The 19,201-nt window shown below is 44.9% G+C and overlaps 1 non-coding gene across 1 annotated transcript; it reads right to left on the reverse strand.

Moving 5' to 3' along the window:
- Positions 1–758: 758 nt before the first annotated feature.
- On the reverse strand, positions 759–865 carry LOC120710961. The gene has a single exon (XR_005690127.1). It is a non-coding gene; the product is annotated as a small nucleolar RNA R71 (small nucleolar RNA).
- Positions 866–19,201: the final 18,336 nt, after the last annotated feature.

Consider the following 19,201-nt stretch of genomic DNA (forward strand, 5'->3'; position numbering starts at 1 on the left):
TGCACTTGCGGATTTATTCGTGGTTCATGAAATACCTGCCACCCCAAATTGGCGTCTGCGGGCGTCATCGCTGTTTCCCGGTGGTGACGCTGGTAGGCGCCAACAAGCATTTTTGGTGCCATTGCCAGGGAAGGCACAGATTGAAGTATGTAGACAAAATTATGAACAAAATCAAAATTGGTATTTGCTTGCTAAACAGGCTAACTTGGCTTTGTTTTCTTGTCTTTGTTGATATGAAAACAGGGTAGTGTATGACCGGTTTCGATTTGCCGCAAAACTTCCATTCCGATTCATAGTCACTTTTGAGGAGGACTCGAGCTCGTCTCGTATCACCTCGGAGACCACTCTCGGCAGCCGAACCAGTCATCGCATCGTCGTCAGCTTCACAAGCTATGTCCCAGAAGACACTCCGTGATTACTCTACTCCGTCTGCTAACCAGGTCCCCACCGGGCCCGAGGTTAACACCGAAGGGGAAAATTTCGAGATCAAGACGGGTCTCATTACGATGGTGCAAGCTAGCCCTTTCTGTGGCAAGGCAAATGAGGATGCCAGCGCTCATCCCCAGCAGTTCCTGGAGCTCTGCAGTACTTTTGTTATCAAGGGTGTATCGCAAGATACAATCTGGCTCCGTCTGTTTCCGTTTTCTATCTTGGGGAGAGCGAAGCAATGGTTTTATGCTAACAAGGCTATTGTGGACACTTTGGACAAATGTGCCAAGGCATTCCTCGCGAAGTTCTTCCCGACGGGCAAAACCAATGCTCTTCGTGGATGGATTTCAAATTTCTAGCAGGCATCAAATGAGTCAATTCCTGAAGCTTGGGAGAGACTTCAGGAGTATATTCTGGCGTGTCCGCACCACGGAATGGACAATTGGCTCATTCTTTAGAACTTCTACAATGGGTTGACTCAATCATCCCGTGATCATGTGGATGCCATTGCGGGTGCAACTTTCTTCTCATTGACCATTGAAAGAGCTACAGCATTAATCGAGAAGATGGTTTTCAACCAAAGTTGGAGCGATGATCGCCTCCAACCATGCCAGCAAGGCATGCACTCCGACAAGGAGGCCGACATGCTCGCTATGAAGATTGATCTCCTCCTCAAGGAATTCGAGGATTATTCCCAAGATAAGGCTCAAATGCAAACACTTCAAGCCTTGAAAACTCGTATGACATGCGAGATCTGCGGGAATTTTGGACATTCGGGTGACAATTGCCCGGAAACAAAAGAAGCATTATATCTCAATGGTAACAACAACGGGTTTCGTCCACAAGGAGGTCAGGGGTGGAATCAACCACGCCCATATTATCAAAGAGGTAATGGCAATTCAAATTCTTTCAATCCTAACCATCCTACCTTGAGAGACCTTGTCTACAGCCAAGCAAAGATCAATAAGTCCCTTCAGAAGAAGTTGGCCGCTATAGACAAATCAATGGAGACCATCCATGCCAAGATGGACGGGTTCTCCACTGCCATCAAGAACCAGCTGAGTTTCAACAAGATGATTGAGACTCAACTAGCTCAGGTGGCTGCTGCCATGCCCCCTGCTATGGAGAACGTTAAGGCGATAACCACACAAAGAGGTAAAACTACTCCAGATCCACCTTATCCTAACCATGTCAACAGGAAGAAGGTAAGCCCGGTGGCAGAAGAACCATCTCAGGAGGAGGAACCCGAGAAGGTTCATGAAGGGAAACTGGCTCCACATGAATTTTATGATACTCAAGTACTGTCGTTCCCTATGAGGGCAAAGAAGCCAAGTATATATGAGGAGTTCAGCTGCTTTGTTGAGATGATACAACAAGTAAACATCAATGTGCCTTTGATGGATGCAATGAAGGTCTCGACCTACGCTCGCTACCTCAAGGACATAATCAATAACAAGTGACCACTACCAACTACTGAAGTAATCAAGCTCACTGAGGCATGTAGTGCAGCAATACTTCAACAATTGCCCGAGCAGAAAAAGGATCCAAGATTTTCCACTATCAGATGCTTGATAGGGGCACAGAACTTCGACAAAGACCTATGTGATTTAGGTGCTAGCGTCAGTGTGATGCCGAAGGCAGTCTTTGACCAACTCAACTACACAAAGTTGACTCCAACACCTATGCAGTTGCAATTGGCTGACTCCTTGGTACGACACCCAGAGGTAATCGCTGAGGATGTTCCTGTGAGAGTACGGGATTGTTTTGTCCCGGTTGACTTCGTGGTACTTGATATGGATAATCAAAAGGAAACTACTCTCATTCTGGGATGGCCATTTCTCAATACAGCAAATGTACATATTGATGTTGAGGCCGGAGAAATCCGACTACATATCAATGGTAAAGAGGAGAAATTTGACTTCTGACCAAAGAACGAGCAGTGCTTGATGATCCGAGTCAAATTTGGGCCAAATCCTCAGAAAATCAAAGAAGTCGAAGTCACGCCTTCTCAGAAAGATAGCCTTATACCTTTCATGAAGACTCTCATGAAAGATGATCAGACAAGCTCAAAAAGGTCTAAGAAGAAGGGTAAATCAAAGGTTACAAAGACCGCGGATTTTATTCCTGCGCCGTCTACGCCACCAAAGAAGAACAAGAAGGTATGGCGCAAGAAGAAAAAGACGTCATCGACCGCTACTACTTCTCCAGGTATGGACAAAACAACCTCAACCTGATCAGGTATGGAGAAAGGTCTTGCTTTTCGGACCATAAACCAAGAGCTACCTTGGGGGAGGTTCCCTCGACTAAGTCAATTGTATCTTTTATTTGCTTTTTGAATAAACTTTGACAAAAACTTCCAAAATAAAATAAATATTTACTGCTTTATTTCCCTTTATCATGTGCATTAAGAATGTTTTAACACCTTATGAAAGTTGAAAGGATGAGTTTTGCTTTGTTCTGTCGTATCTGTTGTGTTTAGTTTGGCAATAAGAGTTCTCTTAAGTTTAAGTCTATTGGCCATGAAAACACCTTGTCAATGAACGTGAAAGTTCCATGGGTTGCATATGCTTGATCCAAGTCTAAGTTGTTGTGAGTATAGATATGGTAGATAAAGTTGTACAAATTTGTTCTAGTGATGCTTGAAATCTGGAGTTGTTTTCAAAAAAAAGAGCTAAAAAGGCAAGTTCCCAGTGATAAGCAAGTCCTACTAGAGCCATATGTTATATTCCACGAAAAACCTTACACATATACTGCTTGATGTTCTGTTGAGTTTTGTCAAATTCGGTGACCCTATTGACATGTTTTTCATGCTTTCTCGATCATAAGCACGTATATGTCCCATCCATTTGCGGCATTCCTACACCGGGAAATAGCACCACTACCATCCATTCCCCATCAATAAATGCTCCATGTCTGGGTAATCTCTCTCGTACAACATCCCTAAAATAAAATAAAGTTAGATTATGGTTGCCCCAAAAAGAAAAAAAATGGCATGCCAAAGAAGCATGACCCAAAAGAGAGAGAGAGAGAGAGAGAGAGAGAGAGAGACAGAGAGAGAAAGAAAGGGGTAGCCATGTCTCAAAAAAAAGAGAAGAAGAAAGGGATGATTCGAGAGAGAGAACCAATGCCTTAAGGAGTAAGTCACATCCATCCATCCACTCATACACTTGCACCTTTTAATCGAGATTGCATGACTTGTTTCTCCATGGATCCTCTCTTTGACTTTACAATATATGGAATGCGAGTATGCCCTGTTCTTATCCTACCCTGAGCTCCACAAAAGCTTTGTAGTAGTAGGAAAGACTGAAGGCAGATACTGCCCTAGTAAGGTTAACAAAAGTTGAGTGTTCGAGAGAATCATCCTGGGAACATTGCCATATTTTTGAAAAATCCTTCAAAAAGTATCTCCAGATGGATTGCAGATCGATGAACAAGTAAGTACTACTTTATGCACCGTTCTAACACTCAACAGCCCAAGACAAGGAGACAGCTAAGAGGCCCCATGAAGGAGTAAGGTACTTGTGCAAAGGTATGGTAGCCAACTTATTTAAAATTATAGATGAGCATCTCTACTTCAGACAATGACATGACAGGTAGGTAGGAATCAAAGTGATTTTCTGATCAACAACCTGATTTGTCCTACTTTGCTCGGAACGACCAAAGGGCAGCTTGGGGGATCTTGTTGACGCTCACTAACGACCATTTCCAGGCGTCAACTTGATCAGAAAATCATGAGAGTTTGCATTTTTTACATGCATCTTTATCCAATAAAGTCCCTAAACCACACTTCACCTTATAGAAAATGCAAGATGTGTTTTTGAGCTAATATGCAGGTTTCAAGCACACTTTGGCCTGACATAAAATCAAAAAAAATTATCAGAGCACCGATTCATGCTCAAAAGGACCAAGTTTAGCCCAAGAACCGAAGCAAATCCAGTTAGGACAGGCTCTACCCCAATGTCTATTCAAGAGGAGGCCCATACAAGCCCATCAAAAGAAGAGTGGGAGCGGTTGGCGCCACTGGCAGGCCGACTGACCACCCTGTTCGACCGACCGGGCAGTGGACCCCACTGCCTTACTCCTTCGACATGGCAGCAGCTCATTGGCTCCCCATATCAGTTCTGCAAGGAAGAGTTCGTGGCTCCCTCCTATAAATACAAGGGGGGCAGAGAATGAGAACACACACACACACACCCCCCACACTTACCTCTCTTATCTTGCTAATCTATAGGCTTAGTGGAGTTTAGGAGAAGTTTAGCAGTCATCGAGTCGTCGGAGTTGCTCAAGAGTTCTGGTATGGGTTCATCTCTAGCTCTCTCTTGTAATATTCGGTCGTTTGTAATAGAATTAGACTATGGTTACTGATATCTACTCGAAGTATGTTCTGAGTTATTGGATATATGCTTCTTGATCTGGTTACATTATTATTCAATGCTTGCATTGCATGATTGCCATGTGCTTGCGATTGTTAACATATCGGCCTTAGAACTCTATCAACTACTCCAATATTCGTATGTTTGCTCTAGTGTGATGTCTGTCCATCCGGAGGGTGGGGGCTCCGCGCGGCATGCTAGAGTATCACTTACTAGTGTAGACATGGTGTCCAGATTAGCTAAGAGTTGCTGGATGTCAACTATACCCACGGTTTGTAGAGGTAGCCAGCAGGTGGTGACAGCCATGTTCGAGCCCTAGTAATCCTCCACGTTCGGTATGGGGGGTAGGATGTGCATAAAGCCGCCGGGGTGTACAGGCTTCTCCCGTTACTTCGGTAGCGGTCTCCCTATTGTGTAGTTTAATCTCTGATGATCTAACCATAAGATAGCATAGATATAGCTAGCCTAGCACAGTTGACTCGAGCTCTAACTTCTGCCTTGCTCCCGGCCTATAGCATCTTCTTTTTGTTTATTTACCTTGAGGGTAGTTGTGTGTGTGTCACACTACCTCCTACCATGTTATATACCTTACCCCTGTTTATGCATTTGAATATCCAATCTAGATAAAGTTCATTAACTAGTCTATACACCTTCATTCACCGCCTTCCCTGCGGAAATATAAATGACACCCTGGTATACTCCCGGGTAAAATGCTATAGCGGTATTTCGTGCACTTGCGGATTTATTCGTGGTTCATGAAATACCTGCCACCCCAAATTGGCGTCTGCGGGCGTCATCGCTGTTTCCCGGTGGTGACGCTGGTAGGCGCCAACACTATGCTAAAGTATCTTCTCACAAAGAAAGACGCTAAACTAAGGCTAATCAGATGGATTCTCTTACTCCAAGAATTTGACTTGGAAATCAAAGACAAGAAAGGAGTAGAGAATTCGGTGGCGGATCATTTATCGCGCATGAGCACAGCTGAAACAAAGGAACTACCGATAAATGATTTCCTTCGGGATGACATGCTCCTCAAGGTGGAAACTTCGCACCCCTGGTATGCAAATATCGTGAACTTCATGGTTTCCAGTTACGTACCCCCAGGGCAGAATAGAAAAAAGTTGACCTATGAGAGCAGACTCCACCTATGGGATGCACCGTACCTATACCGAGTTTGTGAAGATGGGATACTACAGAGATGTGTACCCACAACAGAAGGACGAAAGATATTTGAGAATTGCCATGCTACACCATATGGAGGACATTATGGTGTATTTCGCACCCAAGCGAAAATCTGGCAGAGTGGATTCTTTCGGCCATCAATGTATGAAGACACCAAGGATTTCATACAAAGATGTCCAAACTGCCAGAAGCATGGAGGCATTAATGCTCGCAATGCGATGCCCATAACATACAATCTTCAAGTCGAACTCTTCGATGTTTGGGGGATCGATTACATGGGACCTTTCCCGAAGTCCCGTAACTGTGAGTATATCTTAGTCACCGTGGATTACGTCTCCAAATGGGTAGAAGCTTTGCCATGCAGGGCTGCGGATGCTAAGCACACCCAAAAAATGTTCCATGAGATTATCTTTCCGAGGTTTTGCACACCAAGGATGGTAATCAGTGACAGAGGGTCGCATTTCATCGATATGGCCTTCCGGAACTTTCTCAAAGAACTCGGGACCGAGCATAACATCGCAACCCCCTACCATCCTCAGACCAGCGGTCAAGCAGAAACATCCAATAAGCAGATCAAGAATATTCTACTAAAGACCATTGATGATATGGGAAGAACATGGAGGCACAAGTTGCCAGATGCTTTATAGGCATACCATACTGTGTATAAGACTCCCATTGGTATGTCACCCTACCAGATCATTTATGGGAAAACATGTCACCTACCCGTTGAGCTGGAGCACCGTGCACACTGGGCTATCCAGAAGTGGAATGTGGATTTAAAACAAGACGGAGAGCACAGAATGAGGCAAATCTCAGAATTAGAGGAGTGCAGAGACAAGGCTTATCATAATGCCTCGATATAAGGAAAGAACCAAACAGTGGCATGATAAGAGGCTTAAGCCGAAGGTCTTCAACCCAGGGGACAAGGTGTTGCTTTTCAACTCTAGGGTAAAGTTGTTTGGTCATGGAAAGCTTCGAAGCAAATGGCTGGGACCATACCGCGTCATTGGTGTCTCATCGCATGGTGCGATAATGATATAGGACGACGACAAAAATACCTTTAAGGTAAATGGTCATCGCCTTAAGACTTTCCTAGATCATGACAAAGCTCTTGATGAAGATATAGACGTGATCGATATCGTCGATCAGGGCTATATGCTTGATTAAGAGTCTTAATGGCCAAAGTAACAGGGGGCCCACATGAATTCCATATTTTATGGCCCCACCTGTCACCTAGACGAAGCTGGGGCCCATTGGGGCCCAGCCATGGTCAGCTGACCACTATGGTCGGTCGAGTATGGGCTGGCCCCTCTGGCCACCATCTTTGGCCCACTGGCCCAATAACCCATCCAGAGTCCGAGTTCATCTGCCCCGTCGGGTTGTCACGTGGAGAAAGAGGGTTTTCGCGAAGTTCCTTCCAGAATCAAACCTCTGCCTTCAACTTCCTCCTTGTTTCCATCTCTTCCACACCTCCCTAAACCCTTGCTGCATCCCACCATCATCTAGCATCAGTCTTCATGGCTGGCAAGGACATCATCCCCTTTTTCGCTTCCCGGACTCCTTCACCTCGGCCACGTGACTTCATGGAGGAATACTTCGCCGAGGCACTCAAAGAAGAAGTCCATTCAGTGACCATGGTGCCTAGGGCGTTGTTGGTATTTTGTAACGTCGCGAATAAAATCCGCAAGCGCACGGATACCGTTGTAGCGTTTACCCAAGAGTATTCCAGGGTATCATATCCACTAGAGAATGTGAGTACACTATCTACGAGTTTAGACTGTCCAAGGACACACACACTGGTGTGGGAAGGATAGGATAGAGAGGACTAAGATTTAGAATCTATGCCTAGAAGAAGAGATCACGTCGTCGTTATACTTCGAGCTACCGGTTTCGACAGGCTTATACAAGCTGATAGCTCCAGTAATAGTGCTCTATCCGATATCTGAATGTGGAGGATTACTAGGGCTCGAACAGGGCTGTCACCGCCTGCCGGCTACCTCTACAAACCATGAGACTATCGGACAACTGAGTGGTATAGTCCAGCCTACACACCACGTCTACGCCTTTCCCTACTAACTCTAGAGGCGTACAGGGTTATCCTTTTCTATCCGGAGCCCAACTCTAGAGTCAAATGCTACTCGCTAAGTATACACATCAACTAATATAAGGCAGAGATGATAACTTGCGATGTAAACTCTAATTCTAAATAAGGAAGTCTCAAACACTTACAGCCGAATAAGCATCTGTCGAGATACAAGCGGAGAAGAGCGCCGACAAGCCCGGCACTTCCCCCGACTCCTCCTCACTCTCTTGTAGAGGTACAAATTGGAGAAGAGCGCCGTTACCGGTGCCCCTCCTGAGTACCTCTACTCCTAAACTCCCTAAGACAACTCTCACTCAAGTGAGAACTCAAGAGAAGAGATGGTGTGGTTGATGTGTGAGTGTGTCTTCATTTGGAGCCCCTCCCCTTGTATTTATAGGAGGGACCACCCTCATCTTGCCCGGGAATCAGCCCAAACCGCCATGGAGCACCAACCATGCCTCGCCACGTGTCCTCTATAAGTCGGTGGGGCCTGTGGGTCGCCACCACTAAGTCGGCCGACCCGGGAGGTCGGCCGACCGTGGGCTGGCTTCGTTTGGCCCAGTCTTCGATCAGATGGCTGCTAGGTGGGCCCCCATGTCATGTATATGGGTAAGGACCTGTCTTAAGTTGTTGCCTCAGATCAACGACATGTCACCTTGCTTTTGGGCTACATTCTCCTCTCATTTCCAAGCATAAGCAACCTGCACATAAATGTACACCAATACTTTGTGGAATTTGTTAATAATAACTCCTACCACTAGTGTTGACGCTCGTCTTTCATACGCTCATGCAGGAGCTGATGGCTTGCTCTGATGGTCGGGTTTGTATCTTGACGCTTGAAGCCTGTTTTACCTGCATTTCTGCCCGAATTCCGATATAGCAATATTTCTAAGAGGAAACGTGGAATTGGCTCTTTCTGGATAACTTCATGATTTTAGGCTTAAGATGATGCCTGAAATGAGTCATTAGCGAATGTCAACAAGATCTCCTACATTTAGTTCTTTGCTCGTCCTCGAGTAAAGGCAAGAACTAAGGCGGACCCGACTTCATATGATATGGCACCTGCATACAGATTATTCTAAACTTCACCCTTACCTGTGAATTTTGATGTGTCTACCATGAATTGTTTGGGAAGTTGAAGAGCGGAACAGTATTGACTTCAGTCTCCTCCACTTTCCTGCTATATGACTGGGGTTTTGGAAATATTTTTACAAAGACCAACCATAGCTTTACTTCTCCATAGGGTCTCTCATGTCGCTCATTGTGTATATATCCTTACCAAGGCATTGCCGCTTTTCATCCTACTTCTAAAGATGGCTTATGTGGAGCTCATGGTAGGAGAGATGGAAGCATGCACTTGTGTCACATATATTGCAAAATCAAACAAAGGACCCATGGAGATGACACATCAAACAAGCTGATCAAGATCGTTCACATATGTAGAAGGTGGATGGTGGATGGTGGAATGAAATACTCCTTTTATGAATCTCTCTCTCTCCTTTATTTGGATATCATGAGGACATGGCTATAAAGATATATTTTTCTTCTCTTTCTTTTCTTTTTTTCACGGACATAGATGTGTCCATTTTTTTTGGGTCATGCTTCTTGGGCATGCCATCTTTCTCTCTTCATTTTTTTTAGCCCATGCCTCATTTGAAGGATACTAGAGAGAGAGAGAGATCATTAAACATATAGTTTATTTTGTGGATGGATGGAATGGCATAGCTGACTTCCAGTGCAGAAGTTCAGCTGGTGGAGTGCACATGATCTTGATCAAACAAGTACGAAAGACATCTCACTAGGGTCACAAAGTTTGAAGAAGCTCAAAGCAACAACAATGTACATATGTGTAAGATTTATATCATGAAGGTCAACATATGGCTTTGGTAGGACAAGCACGTGGAGTTGTAAAGCTATGGGGATTTTTCTTTTGATAAAAATTTCCCAGACACATAAGCAGATAAAGCAAGGATTCTTCCATCAACCCATATCTCACTAGTTAACAACTTAACAATCATGGGTTCCCTAAGATATGATTCACAAGCATAGGTTTAGAAAAGAATAAAAGGTATGCAAGCCAATCATTGAGAAGCACAGAACTAGAGGATAGCTTGAGTTTAATTTTCATGATTGATCCAGATTTCATTTAAACTCATAGGTTAGGGAGAGTATGAGGGGTAGTGTGCACAAACTGTCGCGATGAAGATTATTGGAGCTTAGTTCTAGTCAGCCAAACTTGAGGTTCCACTGCCCAATACTAGCTCTGATTCGTCTTGGCTTTTTGCATTCTGGTTCTTCGGTGTTGTGCACGTGTTGTGGGAGATCTCGAGTGTATATGCATGAAAGTTCCGAGAGATCTCCCCCACACTTGTTCTTGTACCTGGTGCTTATTCGAAAACAAAAATATGGAAACAAACTAATGGCTCTACTGGTTTTAAGAACCAGGGAACTTCTAAAATTTATTGAAAATAAAATTTAATCTCACCAAAATAATTAATCAAGCAAGGCTGAATTATGATTGCATCAACATGAGTATGTTGTGCAACATTGATCCAAAATCTTGTCTTACCTTTCCATTTGATTTCAGCATCAATGACTCACCCGATTGGATTTGATTTTCCTGCAGGGGTTAGTCCACATATGCAACCAATATCTATACAAGTATTAACTCTGAGGTTCATCAATCAAACTTGACACCATGTCAGTTTGACCGAAGAAGACATTTTAACCCAAGCACCATGCTTGATTTAAAAGGCCTATGAATGCATGCTGCAGCATACATTCAAACCAGAGAATACAAGGACAGATAAAGGGAGCATGAAGAATGATTGAGCTTTATTCATACAGAGATAAGCATGAGTACGAACCTGGTGATCCTCGGGTGACCTCCCGGCAGGGCTTTGTTTAATATCAAAAGCAGGACATTGAGAGTACTTACCACGGCATTTTGTTGATGGAGATAATATTTTCATCATGGCAACTCCTCTCATTTTTTTCATTTTTTTTTTGTAGAGCAAGATGCGGGGACAAGCACCAATTCCAAGACAAGATATGGATTGAGAAAGAAACTTACTTCGGGGCACTCACGTACCTCCCCCACACTTGGAGTTTGCAAAACTTCAAGTGTATGGAGTTCAAGTCGCCTTCTACAGTTGTTCCTTCATCAATGCATATCGAGGTGTTGTAGTCGGTGTAGCTCTTATGTTCGTAGGTGTTGCTTGTCCGTCATTCTTCTTGATCTTCCCCTAGAAAGGTTAGCGACCAAAAATACCCGAAGGAAAACTATATCCTAGAACATGCTCTTGCTTTTTATTGAAAGAAAAATAAAGAAGTAAATAAATAATAGTAGTCCGAGCTATCTCCCGGCAGTGCTTTGTTTCTGGTCATAAGCTCGACCATGATAACTCTTGTAGCCATCATTGGTGATGGGTCATTGTTTCACCACCAATTGTTGAAGCTAGCTACAAGGTTAGTGCCACGGTGCACCCACGAAATCTGCAATGTTTACGATAAACATATACATCTACAACCAACCTTCTGAAGATTTTGCAGAAGAGGACCATAAGGTGGTTGTTGTGCTCGTGTGCACGGTGCACTAATCATGCCTGACTCTGGAGTTGCATTGAATGAGCATGCTTTACATGGTATGTTAAAAGTGAAATTCCCATGCTCATTTGAGGAATCCTTTTCATTGGACTCCAGAGTTGGCGCCTCACAAGATTCCTTGGCCCATTGTTTCTCCATCTCAAGAGGTTCATCGTGAAAGATCATAGTTGTATCTCGATCATGGTCGAGAACAACAGATTCTAGGCCATTAGGAAGAGGCACAAACTCGATCAAGGATGATGATGATCGTTCATCTTCACAAAAGTGAAGGCTATCTTTCGAGTCGTATTCTTCAGAGGATTCTAGAACTCCCAAGAGAATGGGCTCGGATGATATGAACGGAGATGTATGCATCGTCTCCTCGAGCGGGTTTTGCTCGGGAAGAGGCTTGGCCAGAAGATTTTCTAGATGAGGAGTAGCAGTGGCCGAGCCGGTTTCCCTAAGCTTTTCATCTAGGCTCCCATGAGACGCCAGAAGTTTTTCTAGTGGGAGGCCTAGGAAAAGATCAAAATTGATGATGTCGTAGACGTGGAAATCTAAACGCATCTCGATTTTGTCTATGATGATAGGCACGTCCCTTACAATCCCCCGACATTTAAAGTACAGTCTGGATGGACTTTTAAAGTATTTGTCGGTCGGGGTTAGAGGCTTGTTACCCACAAGAGTGTCCAAAAGGCACTCAGGTATGATGCAAACCTCAGTAGAAGGGTCATGAAGAGCTTCTATGGCATTTCCCTTCATAAAACAAGGGATGGTCGTGGAGGTTGGGCTAATCCGAATTGCTTCGGAACTACTCCTTGCCTCTTTTGACCAATCCATTGTAGGTATATGGCACAACGATTCCATAGGCTTGTCGTGCCTAAAATGATTCGAGGTATTTTGGATGTTTTCCGAAGGATCATAATCGAATCGGGAAGACAACTCCGAAGGTTGAATTTCTTCTTCTTTCGATGTTCGTCGTTCGGGAGAGGGCTCAACAAATGAATATTGGGATGTGGAAGATGAAGGCTCAGATTCGGGTGTTGAGAGACTCTCATGGCTCAACGCAGATTCCTCCCGGCGGGGTTCACTATGGTCGGTAGCGAAGAAAGAGTCTTCTAGGAAACTATCTAGGATGTCTCTTCCTTCTTCCAGAGTTGTGTGTGCGAACCATCCTCCGCTGGCGATGTTAAGCTCTAGGGCAGTTTCCATGTCTAAACCCGAGTAGAAAATGTTTAACGATACTTCATCGGGTATAGACATGTCTGGGATAGATGTCAAAAGGCGTGAGAATCTAGCCCATGCTGCACCTATGGACTCCTTCTCTAATTGCTCAAAATCGAGGATGTCGGTCGGTAGGGAGTCTATGCGTTCACTGAGGGAGAACGAGTAACAAAAGTCATCTCGAAGCTCCTCCCAATCACCGTTCATATTTCCAATCGTGCGGGTGTACCATTGCTCCGCCCTCTCTATAAGAGAGAAGGGGAACAATTTCCACTGCAAGGCTTCCTGTGTCATGCCTAGGATTACTAGACCCGAACACAGTTCCTCGAATTCTTGCAAATGCTCATAGGGATCTTCATGAATTTCTCCCGAGAAGGGTCGCTTCCAAACCATGGCTATAAACCAGGGTCGAGTTCATGGTTAGAGAGCTGTGGAAAGGATAGCTGCTCCATGGGTAGCGGGAGTTGAGGTAGAAGGAAAGAAAATGAAAAAGATACGAGGACGACTGAGTCCGTAGATAATGTAGCTGCCATTCCCCGGCAACGGCGCCAGAAAGCTTATTGGTATTTTGTAACGTCACGAATAAAATCTGCAAGCGCACGGATACCGCTGTAGCTTTCACCCAAGAGTATTCCAAGGTATCATATCCACTAGGGAACATGAGTATACTATCTACAGGTTTAGGCTGTCCAAGGACACACACACTGGTGTGGGAAGGATAGGATAGAGAGGACTAAGATTTAGAATCTATGCCTATAAGAAGAGATCACGTCGCTGTTATACTTCGATCTACCGGTTTCGACCGGCTTATACAAGCCGATAGCTCCAGTAATAGTGCTCTATCCGATATCCGAACATAGAGGATTACTAGGGCTCGAACAGGGCTGTCACCACCTACCGGCTACCTCTACAAACTGTGGGACTATCGGACAACTGAGTGGTATAGTCCAGCCTAGACACTACATATACGCCTTTCCCTACTAACTCTAGAGGCGTACAGGGTTATCCTTTTCTATCCGGAGCCCAACTCTAGAGTCAAATGCTACTCGCTAAGCATACACATCAACTAATATAAGGCAGAGATGATAACATGCAATCTAAACTCTAATTCTAAATAAGGAAGTCTCGAACACTTACAGCCGAATAAGCATCCGTCGAGGTACAAGCGGAGAAGAGTGCCGACAAGCCCGGCACTTCCCCTGACTCCTCCTCACTCTCTTGTAGAGGTACAAATTGGAGAAGAGCGCCGTTACCGGCGCCCCTCCTGAGTACCTCTACTCCTAAACTCCTTAAGACAACTCTCACTCAAGTGATAACTCAAGAGAAGAGATGGTGTAGTTGATGTGTGAGTGTGTCTTCATTTGGAGCCCCTCCCATTGTATTTATAGGAGGGAGCCACCCTCATCTTGCCCCAGAATCGACCCAAACTGCCATGGAGCACCAACCATGCCTTGCCACGTAAGTCGGTGGGGCCCGTGGGCCGCCACCACTAGGTCAGCCGACCTGGGAGGTCGGCCGGCCATGGGCTGGCTTCGTTTGGCCCGGTCTTCGGTCATATGGCTGCTAGGTGGGCCCCCATGTCATGTATATGGGTAAAGACCTGTCTTAAGTCAGTTTGGTAGCTCTAGTGGGCCCATAGATCCTCGTGAATGCGTCTGATTCATCCAGAAGTTGTTGCCTCGGATCAATGACGTGTCACCTTGCTTTTGGGCTGCATTCTCCTCTCATTTCTAAGCATAAGCAACCTGCACATAAATGTAGACCAACACTTTGTAGAATTTGTTAGTAATAACTCCTACCACTAGTGTTGACGCTCATCTTTCATACACTCATGCAAGAGCTGATGGCTTGCTCTGATGGTTGGGTTTGTATCTTGACGCTTGAAGCCTATTTTACCTGCATTTCTGCCTGAATTCCGATATAACAATATTTTAAGAGAAAACATGGAATTGGCTCTTTCTGGATAACATCAGTAGGTATGAGACTTTATTCTCATGATTTTAGGCTTAAGATGATGCCTGAAATGAGTCGTTAGCGAGCATCAACAGGCGTCACCTTGGAGCACCCCAAGAAGCAAAGGGCCGACGAGCGCCAGGGGCCAATCGGCCGACCACTATGGTCGGCCGACCACTACCCATGGTCGTTCGGCCCTAGGCTTCTCGTGGCGATCTCTCTCGCCCAGGAGGAAATTTGTCATGGAGGACCCACTGGAGGAGCAATCTGAAAAGAAGGCCAAGAAGAAAATCGAGATGATTGTTGTCCGTCTTTTCCAGGACAAAAATGCGCCGGGACCATGACTGAAGCCAAGAGAGAAGTATGTCAACTCCTTGCTGAATAAGGATGGAGAAGTCATCTCCCATGAGTATAGAAGGGAGAAAATATCTCTAGATGACCCGCCGCCAGCCAAGAAGGAAGACCGTCCAGCCACAGACAGGTAGAGCAAAGGATGCCCTAACTTCCCACCAGGAGCATCCGAAGAAGAGAAGTTACTCATCCAATTGGAGGAACTATAACTCAAAAGTGAAAGGATGAGTGCTTCTATGAAAGAGCAAAAGAGATACATCAAGGCTTTATATGACTCTTTTAGCTTCTTCGCTAAGAACCTCGAGGCTAAGATAGATTTCCTAGCTGGAGTCTTTGGGAGTTTGGGTAATCTGAATGACGAGGAGTCGTCAGATGATTATTGTTGACTCCTGCATAAACACTTAAAGAATGAACACCAACAGTAGTGGTAGGAGTTATTACTAACGAATTCCACAAGTGTTGGTGAATTGTTGATCACAGGTACACAAGTTCGGAATATGAAGAAAACACCTAGAAGACGCAATAGAAATACACATAAGATCCTATCCCGCATCACACTTACAAAGAGAGCCCATTTGACAGGTCAAACCGACGTACAAAGATGACGCGCCTATGCTAGATAGTTACCTTGAGTTGTTCCACCCCACGAAATTGCAGTGGTAGGCGGCAGGTGGTGACAGCCCTATCCGTCCTTTGTAGTCCACCACTTTCGGGTGCTTTCATAGCAGTAGTTGCCGACTGTCGTTGGACTCTCTTCTCACCCCAGTCTGAGTCCTTCTTTGAGGCCACCGAAGCAACTAGAGTATAAAGTCAGTATTCTTGATTGGAGTAGTTAGCAAGACGACGTTAGAACATCTCGACCTATCTTACCTAGACCTCTTCACTCCCGTCATATCCCCTGGATAAACAAGATTCCCTACTAGTACACTTCTCATTCCTTGTGGATTCGATACCCTAGAATACTCCAAGTTGAAAGCTAACTCGGTATCCGTAAGCTTACGGATTTATTCTGTTAGTCTAAGGACTGCCAATAGTGAGCTAGTCGCACTCCTTCACTGCAATCTAGTGATAGACTAAGGATTTCACATCCCGACATGGAATCGACTATCTGGTCTATGCGCGACAAAGGAAAAGGATCCTTGGGATATGCATTGTTAAGGTTAGTATAGTCAATAGACGTTTTCCATTTCCCATTACAAGGACAGGATTGGCAAGCCAGTTGGAGTGAAACACTTCCTTAATGAAACCAGCTGCCAGGAGCTTGGCGATCTCCTCCCATATGGCCCTGTACCTATCATATCGAAATGATGCAGGCTTTGGTGGACGTGGTTAAAGCCTAGATTAATGCATAGTTCATGCTTGGTGACCTCCCTCGAGATGCCTGGCATGTCAAAGGGCTTCCATGCGAAGACATCATGGTTGACGCATAGGAAGTTGATGAGCACGCTTTCCTATTTGGTCGGGAGCTAGGTCTCTATTCGCACAGTATTGGTCGGGTTGTTGGAGTCGACCCCAATTACCTTTGTCTCCTCGGTCGAGCGGAAGGCGCTGGAAAAGGTTGGCTCATTGTGTTCGGGGGCGATCTCCACCGTTGTCTCGTGAAGACTCTTGAGCTCGGCGGAGTTGGTGATGGAGGTGGCGAGCTCGAAGTGCTGGCGACTACAGGTGTAAGCCTGCTCGAAGGAGCAACTCACTGTGATGACATTGGCGACTACAGGCGTAAGCCTGCTCGAAGGAGCAGCTCACCATGATGACATCGTTCGGTCTAGCATCCTCAGCTTGAGGTAGGTGTAGTTGGTGACTGCCATGAACTTGGCGTAGCACAGACACCCAAGGATGGCATGGTATGATCCCTCAAAATCCACCACCTTGAAGATTAGGGTCTCGGTGCGGAATTTGTTATGCTCACCGATGTGACTGGCATGTCTATGTTCCCCAGGGGGTATACCTTCATGCACGGGACAATACCGAGGAAGGGAAAACGGAGGCGTGGAGCTTGGACCGTGAGATGCCCATGGCATCAAGGGTCTCAACATATAAAATGTTGAGGCTGCTACCCTCAGTTGACGATCGATACAGATCCATTTTGAGAGTCATTTTAGGCCAAAAATCATGGGAATTAAAATCATATGCCTACATATTTATCCGAAATGATGCCAATTCCACGTGTCCCCTGGAAAATATTTCTATGTCGGAATTTGGGCTGAAATGCGGGTAAAACACACTCTAGGCTCAAAGCTCCAAGCTACAAAATTTGACCAATCAGAGCACGTTGTTTAGCCTCCCATGGATCAGAGGGTCCACATCTGGGCCACTGTTGATGGATCCTAAGTGTTGAAACCATATCGTCAGCTCCAGCATGAAAGCATAAAAGACGAGCGTCAAAATTAGTGGTAGGAGTTACTACTAATAAATTTCACAGAGTGTTGGTGAATATTTGTATGCAGTTTTCTTATGCTTAGAGAGAAGGAAATACTCCTCAAGAGCAAAGGAAACACCCTCTCAATCCATGGTGACACCTCGACGAATCAGTCACAAGCACGAGGATCCATGGGCTCGCCCAGAGGGGTAAACCACTTTAGGACATCTCCGCGCACAGACAACAAACCTTGGGACCCACCTGTTAGTCACCCAGAGAATATTAAAGTCGGTTGGTGACCAAAGCTCAGCCGAACCGACTTTGTCACTGTTCCTCTCTAGCTTCCGCATGCAGCTTCCTTGTTGGCCCCAATAGCGGTTCAAGGTGCAAGAGGTTCAATCCTCGTCCGAGCAACCCATGGCACCCATCTATAAATAGTATAAAGGGGGGCTCGGCCCCGCTTCTCCTTGCCTCCGGCCATCTAGCCGGTGGTAACGAGGAGCGGGGGTCCGCCTGCTTCAGCAGATCTTCAGATCTGCTTTTTTAGGTTTCTTTTTTCCTTTCCTTCAAAATAATTAGGCTAAGGTTTAGATTGTCGTTTTGATGTCTTCGATCTGGCATTCTACTTTGTACTGGATTTCCTCCATGGAATATGTCGTTTTCTCCGGCGGCATGTTCCTCGTAGAGGGATTGAGGTATGTTGGCCTAGTCCTCTTTGAGGAGGGATTGGATCTATTTTCCCCTTCGGTGGAATCATCTTTCTGGCTGCTGGTATTACCACCGGCGGTGGCAGATTTGTTCTTCCGGCCACCCTTGGTGATTGCTAATGGCGGTGTCAGATCTTATGGTCGGTTCAACCTTCAGAACATATGGCCGATGTGCTTTCGGCGCCCTTTACTCCCTACAGTGGTTGAGTATTCTGCCCCTCTTTTGCAGTCTCCACAATTGTGGAGTCTTCTATTTGTGGAAATTGCGATTCTCGTGGCTGGATTTGGTGAAATTCCATGGCGATGGAGTTTTCTGAAGTAATGGACTTCGCCGGATGCAAGGAAGATGAATAGTGGCTTGCTTCAATGTAATTTTATTTTATGTTGAGGTCTTAGTTGTAAAAGGAATTCTATTATAATGAAATCTGATCCCTTTCTCAAAAAAAAATGACACACAACACATTCCACTCTTCACTCACTTCTGGAGTTAGGAGCTTCCCTTAGAGGTGTAATGTTGCCTAGCTAGTGATTAGAAATATAAGAAAAGTTACAGACTTTCTTATTATTATATTAAGACTTTAATATTTGTTAATTTTATGTAAATCTAATTATTTTATTTATTATATTTCTAAAAACACGTGCCACCACCGTGGCACGTAGATATCTACTTGTATACACAACTTAATGAGCAAAATAAACGCTGTAATACATGTCGTGGTGTAAAATCATGTGCTGCTATATGCATCGATGTCTCCTAGAGCAATAGATTATTATTGTCAGTCAATTCAGATTGGTAAGATCAAATATCAAGATATGCTCAAATACAATGGCACCGCCAATACATGGCATGGATAAGTACGTAAGGCAACAAATGCAACAAAGTAAATATGCGCCAAGCATATGTGGCTGGTAAATATCATCGCCATATCTCCATACCATTTTTACCCATATATTT

This window comes from Panicum virgatum, chromosome 5K (genome assembly GCF_016808335.1).
Source record: "Panicum virgatum strain AP13 chromosome 5K, P.virgatum_v5, whole genome shotgun sequence".
Classification (NCBI taxonomy): domain Eukaryota; kingdom Viridiplantae; phylum Streptophyta; class Magnoliopsida; order Poales; family Poaceae; genus Panicum; species Panicum virgatum.